Genomic DNA, 11,360 nt, shown 5'->3' on the forward strand with positions numbered 1-11,360 from the left:
AATTGCTTTTTCAGAACTAAAGCCAGAGAAAAAGAAACTGATAACTGACAATTAAGGTAAAATGTTGTTTTGTCAAAATTTCAATGGGTAATGGGGTATTACAAAAACATTTTCCCATGACATAACTTGTCCTCTAAAGTTGATTCTGATGTTTGTAGCGCTCTATGTCTTAGCGCTTTAGAAATATTTAAAAAAGCTTCTAAAGTTGAATTTTGGAAAATTTTGAGTTTGGGGGAAAGGGGGAATTATTGTATAATTAATTTGGCCTCTAAAGTTGATTCTGATGTTTGTAGCGCGCTATCTATTAGTGCCTTAGAAATATTTAAAAAGCTGCTAGAGTAGAATTTTGAAAATTTTGAGTTTGGGGCAAAGGTGGATTCCAAAAACCTCTCCTCATGGCATAAATTGTCCTCTAAAATTGATTCTGATGTTTGTAGTGCTCTATGTCTTAGCAATTTACAAATATTTAAAAAAGCTTCTAAAGTAGAATTTTGGAAAATTTTGACTTTGGTGCAAAGGGGGATTTCACAAAAAAATTGAGCTTGGGGGGAGGGGGATTTATTGTAGAATTAATTTGGCCTCTAAAGTGGATTCTGATGTTTTTAGCGCGCTATCTATTAGTGCTTTGGAAATTTTGAAAAAGCTTCTAGAGTAGAATTTTAGAAAATTTTGAGTTTGGGGGGAAGGGGGTTTTCAAAAACATATCCCCACGACATAACTTTTCCTCTAAAGTCGATTATAGTGTTTGTAGCGCTCTATGTCTTAGTGCTTTAGAAATATTTAAAAAGGCCTCTAAAGTATAATTTTGGAAAATTTTGAGTTTGGGGCAAAGGGGGATTTGAAAAAAATTTTGAGTTTGGGGGGAAGGGGGAATTATTGTACAAATAATTTGGCCTCTAAAGTCGATTCTGATGTTTTTAGCGCGCTATCTGTTAGTGTTTTGGAAATATTTAAAAAGCTTCCAGAGTAGAATTTTACAAAATTTTGAGTTTGGGGGGAAGGGGGATTTCAAAAACATCTCCCCATGACATAACTTGTCCTCTAAATTCGATTCTGATGTCCGTAGCACTCTATGTCATAAAGCTTTAGAAACATTTAAAAAAGCTTCTAAAGTAGAATTTTGGAAAATTTTGAATTTTGGGGGAAGGGGGATTTCAAGAACATCTTCCCATAACAAAATTTGTCCTCTAAAGTCGATTCTGATGTTTGTAGCACTGTCTGTCTTAGCGCTTTAGAAATATTTAAAAAAGCTTCAAAAGTAGAATTTTTGAAAATTTTGAGTTTGGGGCGAAGGGGGATTTCAAAAATATCTTCCCATGACATAACTTGTCCTCTCCTGTTGATTCTGATGCTTGTAGCGCTCTATGTCTTACATCTTTAGAAATATTTAAAAAAGCTTCTAAAGTTGAATTTTGGAAAATTTTTGAGTTTGGGGGGAAGGGGGAATTATTATAGAATTAATTTGACCTCTAAAGTCGATTCTGATGATTGTAGCACGCTATCTATTAGTGCCTTAGAAATATTTAAAAAGCTTCTAGAGAAGAATTTTGAAAATTTTGAGGTTAGGGCAAAGGGGGATTTCAAAAACATCTTCCCATGACATAACTTGTCCTCTAAAGTCGATTCTGATGTTTGTAGCACTCTATGTCTTAACGCTTTAGAAATATTTGAAAAAGCTTCTAAAGTAGAATTTTGGAAAATTTTGAGTTTGGGGCAAAGGGAGATTTCACAAAAAAATTGAGTTTGGGGGGGGGGAAGGAGGAAGTATTGTAGAATTATTTTGGCCGCTAAAGTCGTGTCTGATGTTTTTAGCCCGCTATCTATTAGTGCTTTGGAAATATTTAAAAAGTTTCTAGAGTAGAATTTTATAAAATTTTTAGTTTGGGGGGAAGGGGGATTTAAAAAACATATACCCATGACATAACTTGTCCTCTAAAGTCGATTCTGATGTTTGTAGCGCTCTATGTCTTAGCGCTTTAGAAATATTTAAAAAACCTCAAAAGTAGAATTTTAGAAAATTTTGAGTTTGGGGGGAAGGGGGATTTCAAAAATATCTCCCCATGACATAACTTGTCCTCTAAAGTCGATTCTGATGTTTGTAGCGCTCCATGTCTTAGCGCTTTAGAAATATTTAAAAAAGCCTCGAAAGTAGAATTTTGGAAAATTTTGAGTTTGGGGCAAAGGGGGAGTTCAAAAAAATATTGACTTTGGGGGGAAGGGGGAATTATTGTAGAATTAATTTGGCCTCTAAATTCAATTCTGATGTTTTTCGCGCGCTATCTGTGAGTGTTTTGGAAATATTTAAAAAGCTTTGAGGGTAGAATTTTAGAAAATTTTGAGTTTGGGGGGAAGGGGGATTTCAAAAACATCTCCCCATGACATTACATGTCCTCTAAAGTCGATTCTGGTGTTTGTAGCGCTCTATCTATTAGTCCTTTAGAAATATTTAAAAAGCTTCTTAAGTAGAATTTTAGACATTTTTGAGTTTTGGGGAGAGGGGATTTCAAAAACATCTTCCCATGACATAACTTGTCTTCTAAAGTCAATTCTGATGTTTGTAGCCCTCTATCAATTAGTGCTTTAGAAATATTTAAAAAGCTTCTAAAGTAGAATTTTAGAAAATTTTGAGTTTGGGGGGAAGGGGGATTTTAAAAACCTCTTCCTTTGATATAACATGTCCTCTAAAGTCGATTGTGATTTTTTTAACCCTGTATGTAAGACCGCTTTAGAACTATATTAAAAGCTACTAAAGAAGAATTTCAGAAAATTTTGAGTGTGGGGTGAAGGGGGATTCCAAAACATATTACCGTCAAAGAAATTGTCATCTAAAGTAGACTCTGAGGTTTATAGCGCTCTAGGTCTAAGTGCTTTACAAATATTTAATAAAGCTTCTAAAGTAGAATTTTGGAAGATTTTGAGTTTGGGGCAAAGGGGGATTTCAAAAACATCTACCCATGACATAAGTTGTCCTCTAAAGTCGATTCTGATGTTCATAGCGCTCTATGTCATAGCGCTTTAGAAATATTTAAAAAAAGCTTCTTAAGTAGAATTTTGGAAAATTTTGAGTTTGGGGGGAAGGGGGATTTTAAAAACATCTTCCCACAACATAATTTATCATCTAAAGTTGATTATAATGTTTATAACGTTATATGTCTTGGTGCTTTATAAATAATTAAAAAAGCTTTTCTAGTAGAATTTTAGAAAGATTTGAGTTTGGGGTAAAAGGGAATTTCAAGAACATATTCCCATAATATAAATTGCGCTCTAAAGTCGATTCTGATGTTGTTAGCACTCTATGTCTTAGCGCTTTAGAAATATTAAAAAAACATCTAAAGTAGAATTTTTGAAAATTTTGAGTTTGGGGTGAAGGGGGAATTATTGTAGAATTAATTTGGCTTCTAAGGTCGATTCTGATGTTTTTAGCGTGCTATCTATTAGTACTTTGGAAATATTTAAAAAGCTTCTAGAGTAGAATTTTAGAAAATTTTGAGTTTGGGGGGAAGGGGGATTTCAAAAACATCTCCCCATGACATAACTGGTCCTCTAAATTCGATTCTGATGTTTGTAGCGCTCTATGTCTTATTGCTTTAGAAATATTTAAAAAAGCCTCTAAAGTAGAATTTTGGAAAATTTTGAGTATGGGGCAAAGGGGGATTTAAAAAACATCTTCCCATGACATAACTTGTCCTCTAAAGTTGATTCTGATGTTTGTAGCGTACTATGTCTTAGCTCTTTAGACATATTTAATAAGGCTTATACAGTAGAATCATAGAAAATTATTAGTATGGGACGCAGGGGGAAAACGACAATATTTTAGTGTGGGAGGAAGGGGAATTATTGTAGAATTAATGTGGCCTCGAAAGTCAATTCTGATGTTTTTAGCGCGCTATCTGTCAGTGCTTGGGAAATATTTAAAAAGCTTTAAAAATAGAATTTTAGAATATTTTGAGTTTGGGAGGAACGGGGGTTTCAAAAACATCTTCCCATGACATAAATTGTCTTCTAAAGTAGATTCTGATATTTGTAGTGCTGTATGTCTTAGTGCTTTATAAACATTTAAAAAGATTCTTAAGTAGAATTTTTAGATATGTGGGCGCCGGGGCGAGGAGGGATGTTAAAGACATCTTCCCATGACATAAGTTCTCTCTTAAAGTCATTTCTTATGTTTATAGCGCTCTATCAATTAGTACTTTAGAAATATTTAAAAAGTTTATAAAGTATAATTTTTGAAAATTTTGGGCTTGGGGGGAAGGGAGATTTCAAAAACATCTTCCCATGATATAACTTGTCCTCTAAAGTATATTCTGATGTTTGTAGCACTCTATGTCTTAGCACTTTAGAAATATTTAAAAAAGCTTCTAAAGTAGAATTTTGGAAAATTTTGAGTTTGGGGCAAAGGGGGATTTCAAAAAAATTTTGAGTTTGGGGGGAAGGGGGATTTCAAAAACATCTTCCCATAACATAATTTGTCCTCTGAAGTCGATTCTGATATTTGTAGCGCTCTATCTATTAGTGCTTTAGAAATATTTAAAAAGCCTCTTAAGTAGAATTTTAGACATTTTTGAATTTGGGGGGAAGGGGGATTTCAAAAACATCTTCCCATAACATAATTTGTCCTCTAAAGTTGATTCTGATGTTTGTAGCGCTCTATGTCTTAGCACTTTAGAAATATTTAAACAAGCTTCTAAAGTAAAATTTTGAGTTTGGGGGGAAGGGGGATTTCAAAAACATCTACCTGTGACATAATTTGTCCTCTAAAGTCAATTCTGATGTTTGTAGTGCTCTATGTCATAGCACTGTAGAAATATTTAAAAAAGCTTCTAAAGTACAATTTTGGAAAATTTTTAGTTTGGGGCAAAGGGGGATTTGAAAAAAAACATTTAGTTGGGGGGGAAGGGGGAATTATTGTAGAATTAATTTGGCCTCTAAAGTTGATTCTGATGTTTTTAGTGGCTATCTGTTAGTGCTTTGGAAATATTTAAAAAGCTTCTAGAGTAGAATTTTAGAAAATTTTGAGTGGGGGGGGAAGGGGGACTTCAAAAACATCTCCCCATGACATAGCTTGTCCTCTAAAGTCGATTCTGATGTTTGTAGCACTCTATGTCCTAGCGCTTTAGAAATATTTAATAAAAGCCTCTAAAGTAGAATTTTGGAAAATTTTGAGTATGGGGCAAAAGGGGATTTCAAAAAATATCTTTCCATGACATAAATTGTTCTTTAAAGTCGATTCTGATGTTTGTAGTGCTCTATGTCTTAGCACTTTAGAAATATTTAAAAAAGCTGCTAAAGTAGAATTTTGGAAAATTTTGAGTTTGGGGCAAAGGGGGATTTTAAAAAAATTTTGAGTGTGGGGGGAAGGGGGAATTATTGTAGAATTAATTTGGCCTCTAAAGTCAATTCTGATGTTTTTAGTACACTATCTGTTAGTGCTTTGCAAATATTTAAAAAGCTTCTACAGTAAAATTTTAGAAAATTTTGAGTTGGGGGGGAAGGGGGATTTCAAAAACATTTCCCCATGACATAACTTGTCCTCTAAAGTCGATTCTGATATCTGTAGTGCTCTATGTCTTAGCGCTTTAGAAATGTTTAAAAAAACCTCTAAAGTAGAATTTTGGAAAATTTTGAGTATGGGGCAAAGGGGATTTCAAAAACATCTTTCCATGACATAAATTGTCCTCTAAAGTAGATTCTGATGTTTGTAGCACTCTATGTCTTAGTGCTTTAGAAATATTTAAAAAAGCTTCTAAAGTAGAATTTTGGAAAATTTTGAGTTTGGGAGGAAGGGGGATTTCAATAACATCTTCCCATAACATAATTTGTCCTCTAAAGTTGATTCTGATGTTTGTAGCACTCTATGTCTTAGCCCTTTAGAAATATTTAAAAAAGCTTCTAAAGTAAAATTTTGGAGAATTTTGAGTTTGGGGAGAAGGGGGTTTTAAAAAATATGTTCTCATAACATAATTTGTCCTCTGAAGTTGATTCTGATATTTGTAGTGCTCTATCTATTAGTGCTTTAGAAATACTTAAAAAGCTTCTTAAGTAGAATTTTAGACATTTTTGGGTTTGGGGAGGGGGGATTTCAAAAACATCTTCCCATGACATAACTTGTTGGTAAAGTTCTACCAAATCATATTATTGAGTTAGGAATAAAGTGAATACACCATTCGATGCCTTTTTTTTATGCTGATTACAAATATAATAATCATTTCTATTGGAAATGAATTTCAGCCCCCCCCCCCTATATATATACCTAACCTAACCCTGAATATGCATATATAGGGGGGGGGGAGGCTGAAATTCATTTCCAATAGAAATGATTATTATATTTGTAATCAGCATAAAAAAAGGCATCAAATGGTGCATTCACTTTAGCCCTAACTCAATAATATGATTTGGTAGAACTTTACCTAGAAATATTTAAAAAGCTTCTAAAGTAGAATTTTAGAAAATTGGTAAAATTCTAGTTTAGTTACTTTTACCTATCTTGGAAAGGGGTGATGTTAGGAAAATGAAACTTTCAGGGATGAGTCTACAGGCTAAAATATGTCCTGGGAAGGTATTTTGAAGTACTTATCTCCTCTCCTTCTCCCTCTAGAGGATCCTGAAATTTGCCCTACATGACAGGTCTATACCTATTGAAATTTTGACAAAACAACATTTTACCTTAATTTTCAGTTATAAGATTCTTTTTCTCTGGCTTTAGTTCTGAAAATGCATTTCCTATTATTTGAGTAGTATTTTAAGTCATATCAATGTTAGTTTTTAAAATTTAGGAAATGTATTTGCATATCTTTAAAACTCTATAAATCAGGATTGAGCAAAGTTGTGAAGCTGAAAACAATTTTGTTGGACTTCATTTTAAGCAGAAGATCTATATCACAAGGTTTCACTTTTATAACACACAGATTTTTAAAGGTCATCAAAGGTCAGGACCCTCTAGAGGGAGAAGGAGTGGAGGTAGGTACTTCAAAATACCTTCCCGGGACATAGGCCTACTGTAGCCTGTAGATATATCCCTGAAAGTTTCATTTTCCTAACCAAACTCCTTTCCAAGATAGCCAGAAGTAGCTAAAGTAGAATTTTACCTGAAATGTGAGCTAAACAACTAGTAATATGCAGTAACTTACCATTATATAGAGGGGGGAAGGAGTGGAGGTAGGTACTTCAAAGTACCTTCCTGGGACATACCTTAGCCTAGCATGTAGATCCATCCCTGAAAGTTTCATTTTCCTAACCCAACCCCTTTCCAAGATAGCAAAAAGTAACTAAAGTAGATTTTTACCCATAATTTTACTAAAAGGCATCAATTGGTATGTTCACTTTACTTGTAGGTCATTAATGTGAACTATTCAATATTTACTAGGCTATGCATTCACCTTATCCCTGTGTCGGTTATGGAATTTTATAGGCAATATTTCACCGGAAAAACACCTAATATAGAATGTTTTCTCAATTTGTAAGGGCGTAGAATATTGGGTATTATATTATTAGGCTAGTAAGAATTCTTACTTCTTCTTCTTCTTGTATTTCACAGTAGGCGGGTTTGCAGTTGATACTATTTAGCCCTTTTCCTTTTGCTTCACTCTGTGGGACTACAGAGCTACTGGCTTGGTTGTCTCTTATTTATTAGATATTCTCAGATATCTTTCAGTAGATCTTTCGACTCAAGGAGTTCAGATATAAGATGATAGATATCGATTTCTCTGCTCTGTGTGCAGGTATAGTCGGCTAGGCTCTTGGCTGATAGTGAGACTTTGTGGTGTTTGAAGCACTTTAACAGTTTACAATGCAAATTCAAATTCAAGCGAAATTCAAACCGAATAGAATCATTGTTTGACTGAAGCTAAAATACAATTTCTCTTTTTGCTTACTAAGAACTTTTATTTTTTGAAACTAGATTTAAACTTAATTAAAGAAATCGGAATTATCTTTAGAAAGAAGGAACTTTATTTTTGTATTTTAAATACATCATATTTTACTCACGGTACATATAACCCTTCCCATTATTTAATGACGTCCCGTCATTAGCACTTGCTTGCCCTCAGGCCTTTGAAATATTCGCTATTTATTAACTATTTATTCTACACAATTTTTATTGACATCGTATTATTTTATATTTTTATTTTGGCTTAATCAGGAGTGCTAAAAAATTTTCTCTATTACTTTTCTTATTTTATTATATATCCCTTTCTAAAGTTCATCTACCGGACTAAAATTATCTATGGTTCTAGCCTATCTACTATACTAAAGATTTTTTTTTACATCTAACACTGATGATTTTTACATTTCCAACAAGTTTGAGGCTATTCTACTTTTGCTACGAGATTTTTTGAAAATTCACCTTTTACCAGTTTTTATTTTTTTTTATTTTTGCTGACTGTAGGGCACACTGCTTCCTATCTACGCTACATTAAATGAATAGTACGACAACGCTACACATAACTCTATCTGAACATCTAACACTACATATAAGAACGACTTAAAACACACAATATTGGGTTTACATGTTCATTGGTAACATTAGAACACTTTTGCTGGGGATGTTTGCTACTTAACATTAATGATAGGATGTTGGAATTTTTGAGATATCGAAGTTATTAAGATGTAACGTATGTAAATTCACACCTATTTCATCACCTTCGTGTCTCTTTAGCGTACTAAATCCTTCTGTTGTAAATTATGGTCCTTCACTCTTTTCGTCTTGGCAAAATTTTTAAAACACTTACGATACAGTTTCTTCACCGAACAGTTCGAGCATGGTTATGTTTATCTTAATTCTCCAGTTGTCAAACGGGAAATGATAATCCCAGATACAGGTGTGTGGAATTTTGATATCAGAATTCATTCTCACCTGCTGTTTTTGGATAGTTCATAGGGTGCCATATAATTAAGGGGCTGAACACTGGGACTGCGTTCATTTTCTTCTCAGCGTTTCATTCTTTGGGATATTTTAAAGCACATAGAGAACGTAATTCTCGTATAAAATTGTTCATTCGTGCACTTAGAGATTATAGTTCTCTTATAAAGTTGTTCGTGCCTGGCTTGCGTCTATTAACCTTTGCGGTGATTCCTTGGTTAATCACGAGAGAATTTAAGTTTGGATTTGGAATGGGTCGACATCAAACTTTAGTGACTCCCTCAACATATTGTGTTTAACATGCGGGAGGAGTATACTGTCACTAAGGGGCTAATCATTAGGGTTCATATTGGTTTCTATAATTCAATGGTTGGTTTCCAGGTCCATTTTTCAGAAAATTCTTCTTAACATTTAAGGGATAACGGAGATATGAAATTTTCACATAGAGGGGGTAGGATGGATTCAGAGAGATGGTCGAAAGGATTCGACGCGTGAATCTGTGACACATGAATAATTTTTGGGGTCATCAGATATCAAAACTATACAGTCATATGCTATATGGGTCCATAATGATTATCAAGGGTGATATTTATGTACTTATATCTTGTACTGGTCGATGAGGCTCTCAGGATTTATGTGACTATATAGTTCAATAGTTCACTGGACACTTAAATTCAAATATAATGTTACCTGATACGTAATATGGTTCGTGCTCGAGGAAACAACGATCAAAAGGTTACTGTAATCTTCGTAAACGAGGCTAGGGCACAAGTTGTCTGGAGTCTATGGTGAGTACTCTTCGTTGGTTGAGGTATGATGAAAATAGATGCTACTAGGTTTTATCTGCACTGGACAACTCATTGTAATGATCGATTTCCAATATGTCAATCCACTTCCTGTAATAAAAATAACGAGGCAGAATCACACGTTCTTTAGAATCAAGTAGTCTTAATATATAATAATCAATACGATTAGGTGCATTTTGGGGTGAATGTTACCCTACAAAAAAATATAAAAAGATACAATGATATTATTACATAAACATTGGTTTTAATAAAACGACATTATTATCATCTTGGTTTCAGATACATATATTTCCCATTGCGAAATCTAAAATAGAGATGTGTTCAAATTTGTTTTGAGAAAGGAAACAATGATACAAGGCTTATTTAATTCTTCAATACTTATTTGATTCTCCCTTAGATTTAAAATAATCCTTCAAACATAAGTTACCATACATTGTTAAATTTGAAGTCTCAGTTTACAACATATTTCATGCCTTCATTGTTCACGCAAGTCCGTGCTGTTTAAGAAACACATATTGCAGCGTCATAGCCACACGGTTTTACATAAACGACACTACAATGAGGGAACAAGACATAGCAAGGACAAGTGAAGACCTCTATACCCACTCGTTTTCTAATTTCTTCCCTTTTTCTTGGCTTAGACGTTCTCATGGGGTTCCGGGTTTAACTTCTGCATTTCAGCCGTTTCCCCATATTCTTCCCTTGGGTTTTGCCTTCTTAGTCTCAGGATTTTTCCATAATTAAAAGTCAGTAAGATTCTCATAGTCAGGGAAATCGCGAACACGAAACATACGGTCAGTAGTATGTTCCACCAGAAATTGGTTGAGAATAATCCGTATCTATTATCCACATACTTTAATCTCTGGTCCGCGTTTGTAAATAGGGGAATCTGGGAGTCTAATGCTTCTCTTATTTTTGTAAGCGGTAATGTCCCTTGATTCTTTTCTATTTTGGATCATATCGAGGCTTTCATTTCTTCACTCTCTATATTGGGAATAGTGTACGACAGATTAATTGCCTTAAAATTGATAATTTTAGGACTTATTATGTCTGCGCTCGTGGTAATTAACGGCGTTCGAACAGTTGACTCTTTAGTTACAAGTCGACATCCTTGTTTTATTGTTATCGTACCCACATCTTGTAATAGTAATTAAGTCCTGTAACTTGGATTTATTCTTTCTGTATTATTATAGCAAGACAAATTTCCCATAGTTTCTCTTGGAACAGAAAATAACCAAAGATCATTTCTAAGGTGTATGAATATTTCTCGCTTAGTGCTTCCTATCACGCCTTCTTTCAGCTGGACTGGATACATCGTACTGGAATGGTACGGGTAGACATTTTATATTGAAGGAAATTATTCGAATTAATTATATGAAACGTGACTTTTTAATTAGAGTTTGTTTTCGGGAACTGATATATGTTGAACAGAATTTTTCTATAGCGTTTTTATAATTGTATAATTTTTACATATGAGCTAATGGTTTTTATTTGAATTATTATTCCTTTATGACGCCTATCCATTAAAATCTTTTTTTGTATTTTTATGGGTATTTTAATCTGTCCGGTTTCTTAACCGTTCTACCTGACTGTGTCGTTACTTTTTCTTCTGTTTCTTGCGGTTTTTCTTTTTAGGTTTTGCTAGTGAAATGAGATCAAATTTTTTGTATTGTTTTGTTCAAAAATTCCTGCCGTTT

The 11,360-nt window shown here is 33.8% G+C and overlaps 1 protein-coding gene across 2 annotated transcripts in view; it reads right to left on the minus strand.

The window, feature by feature from the left end:
- Positions 1 to 7,502, minus strand: part of LOC148951250 (MTOR-associated protein MEAK7) — a 40,109-nt gene extending 32,607 nt beyond the window's left edge. Inside the window, exon 1 of one of the 2 annotated variants that reach the window (XM_089090203.1) lies at positions 7,377 to 7,502. The gene's annotated coding sequence lies outside the window, so the exon portion shown is untranslated. The remainder of the gene's footprint in view (positions 1 to 7,376) is intronic. The other variant, XM_089090204.1, reaches the window with a different exon arrangement.
- Positions 7,503 to 11,360: the final 3,858 nt, after the last annotated feature.

This window comes from Artemia sp. Qi Xiang Cuo, chromosome 6, assembly GCF_049724085.1.
Source record: "Artemia sp. Qi Xiang Cuo chromosome 6, ASM4972408v1, whole genome shotgun sequence".
Taxonomy (NCBI): domain Eukaryota; kingdom Metazoa; phylum Arthropoda; class Branchiopoda; order Anostraca; family Artemiidae; genus Artemia; species Artemia sp. Qi Xiang Cuo.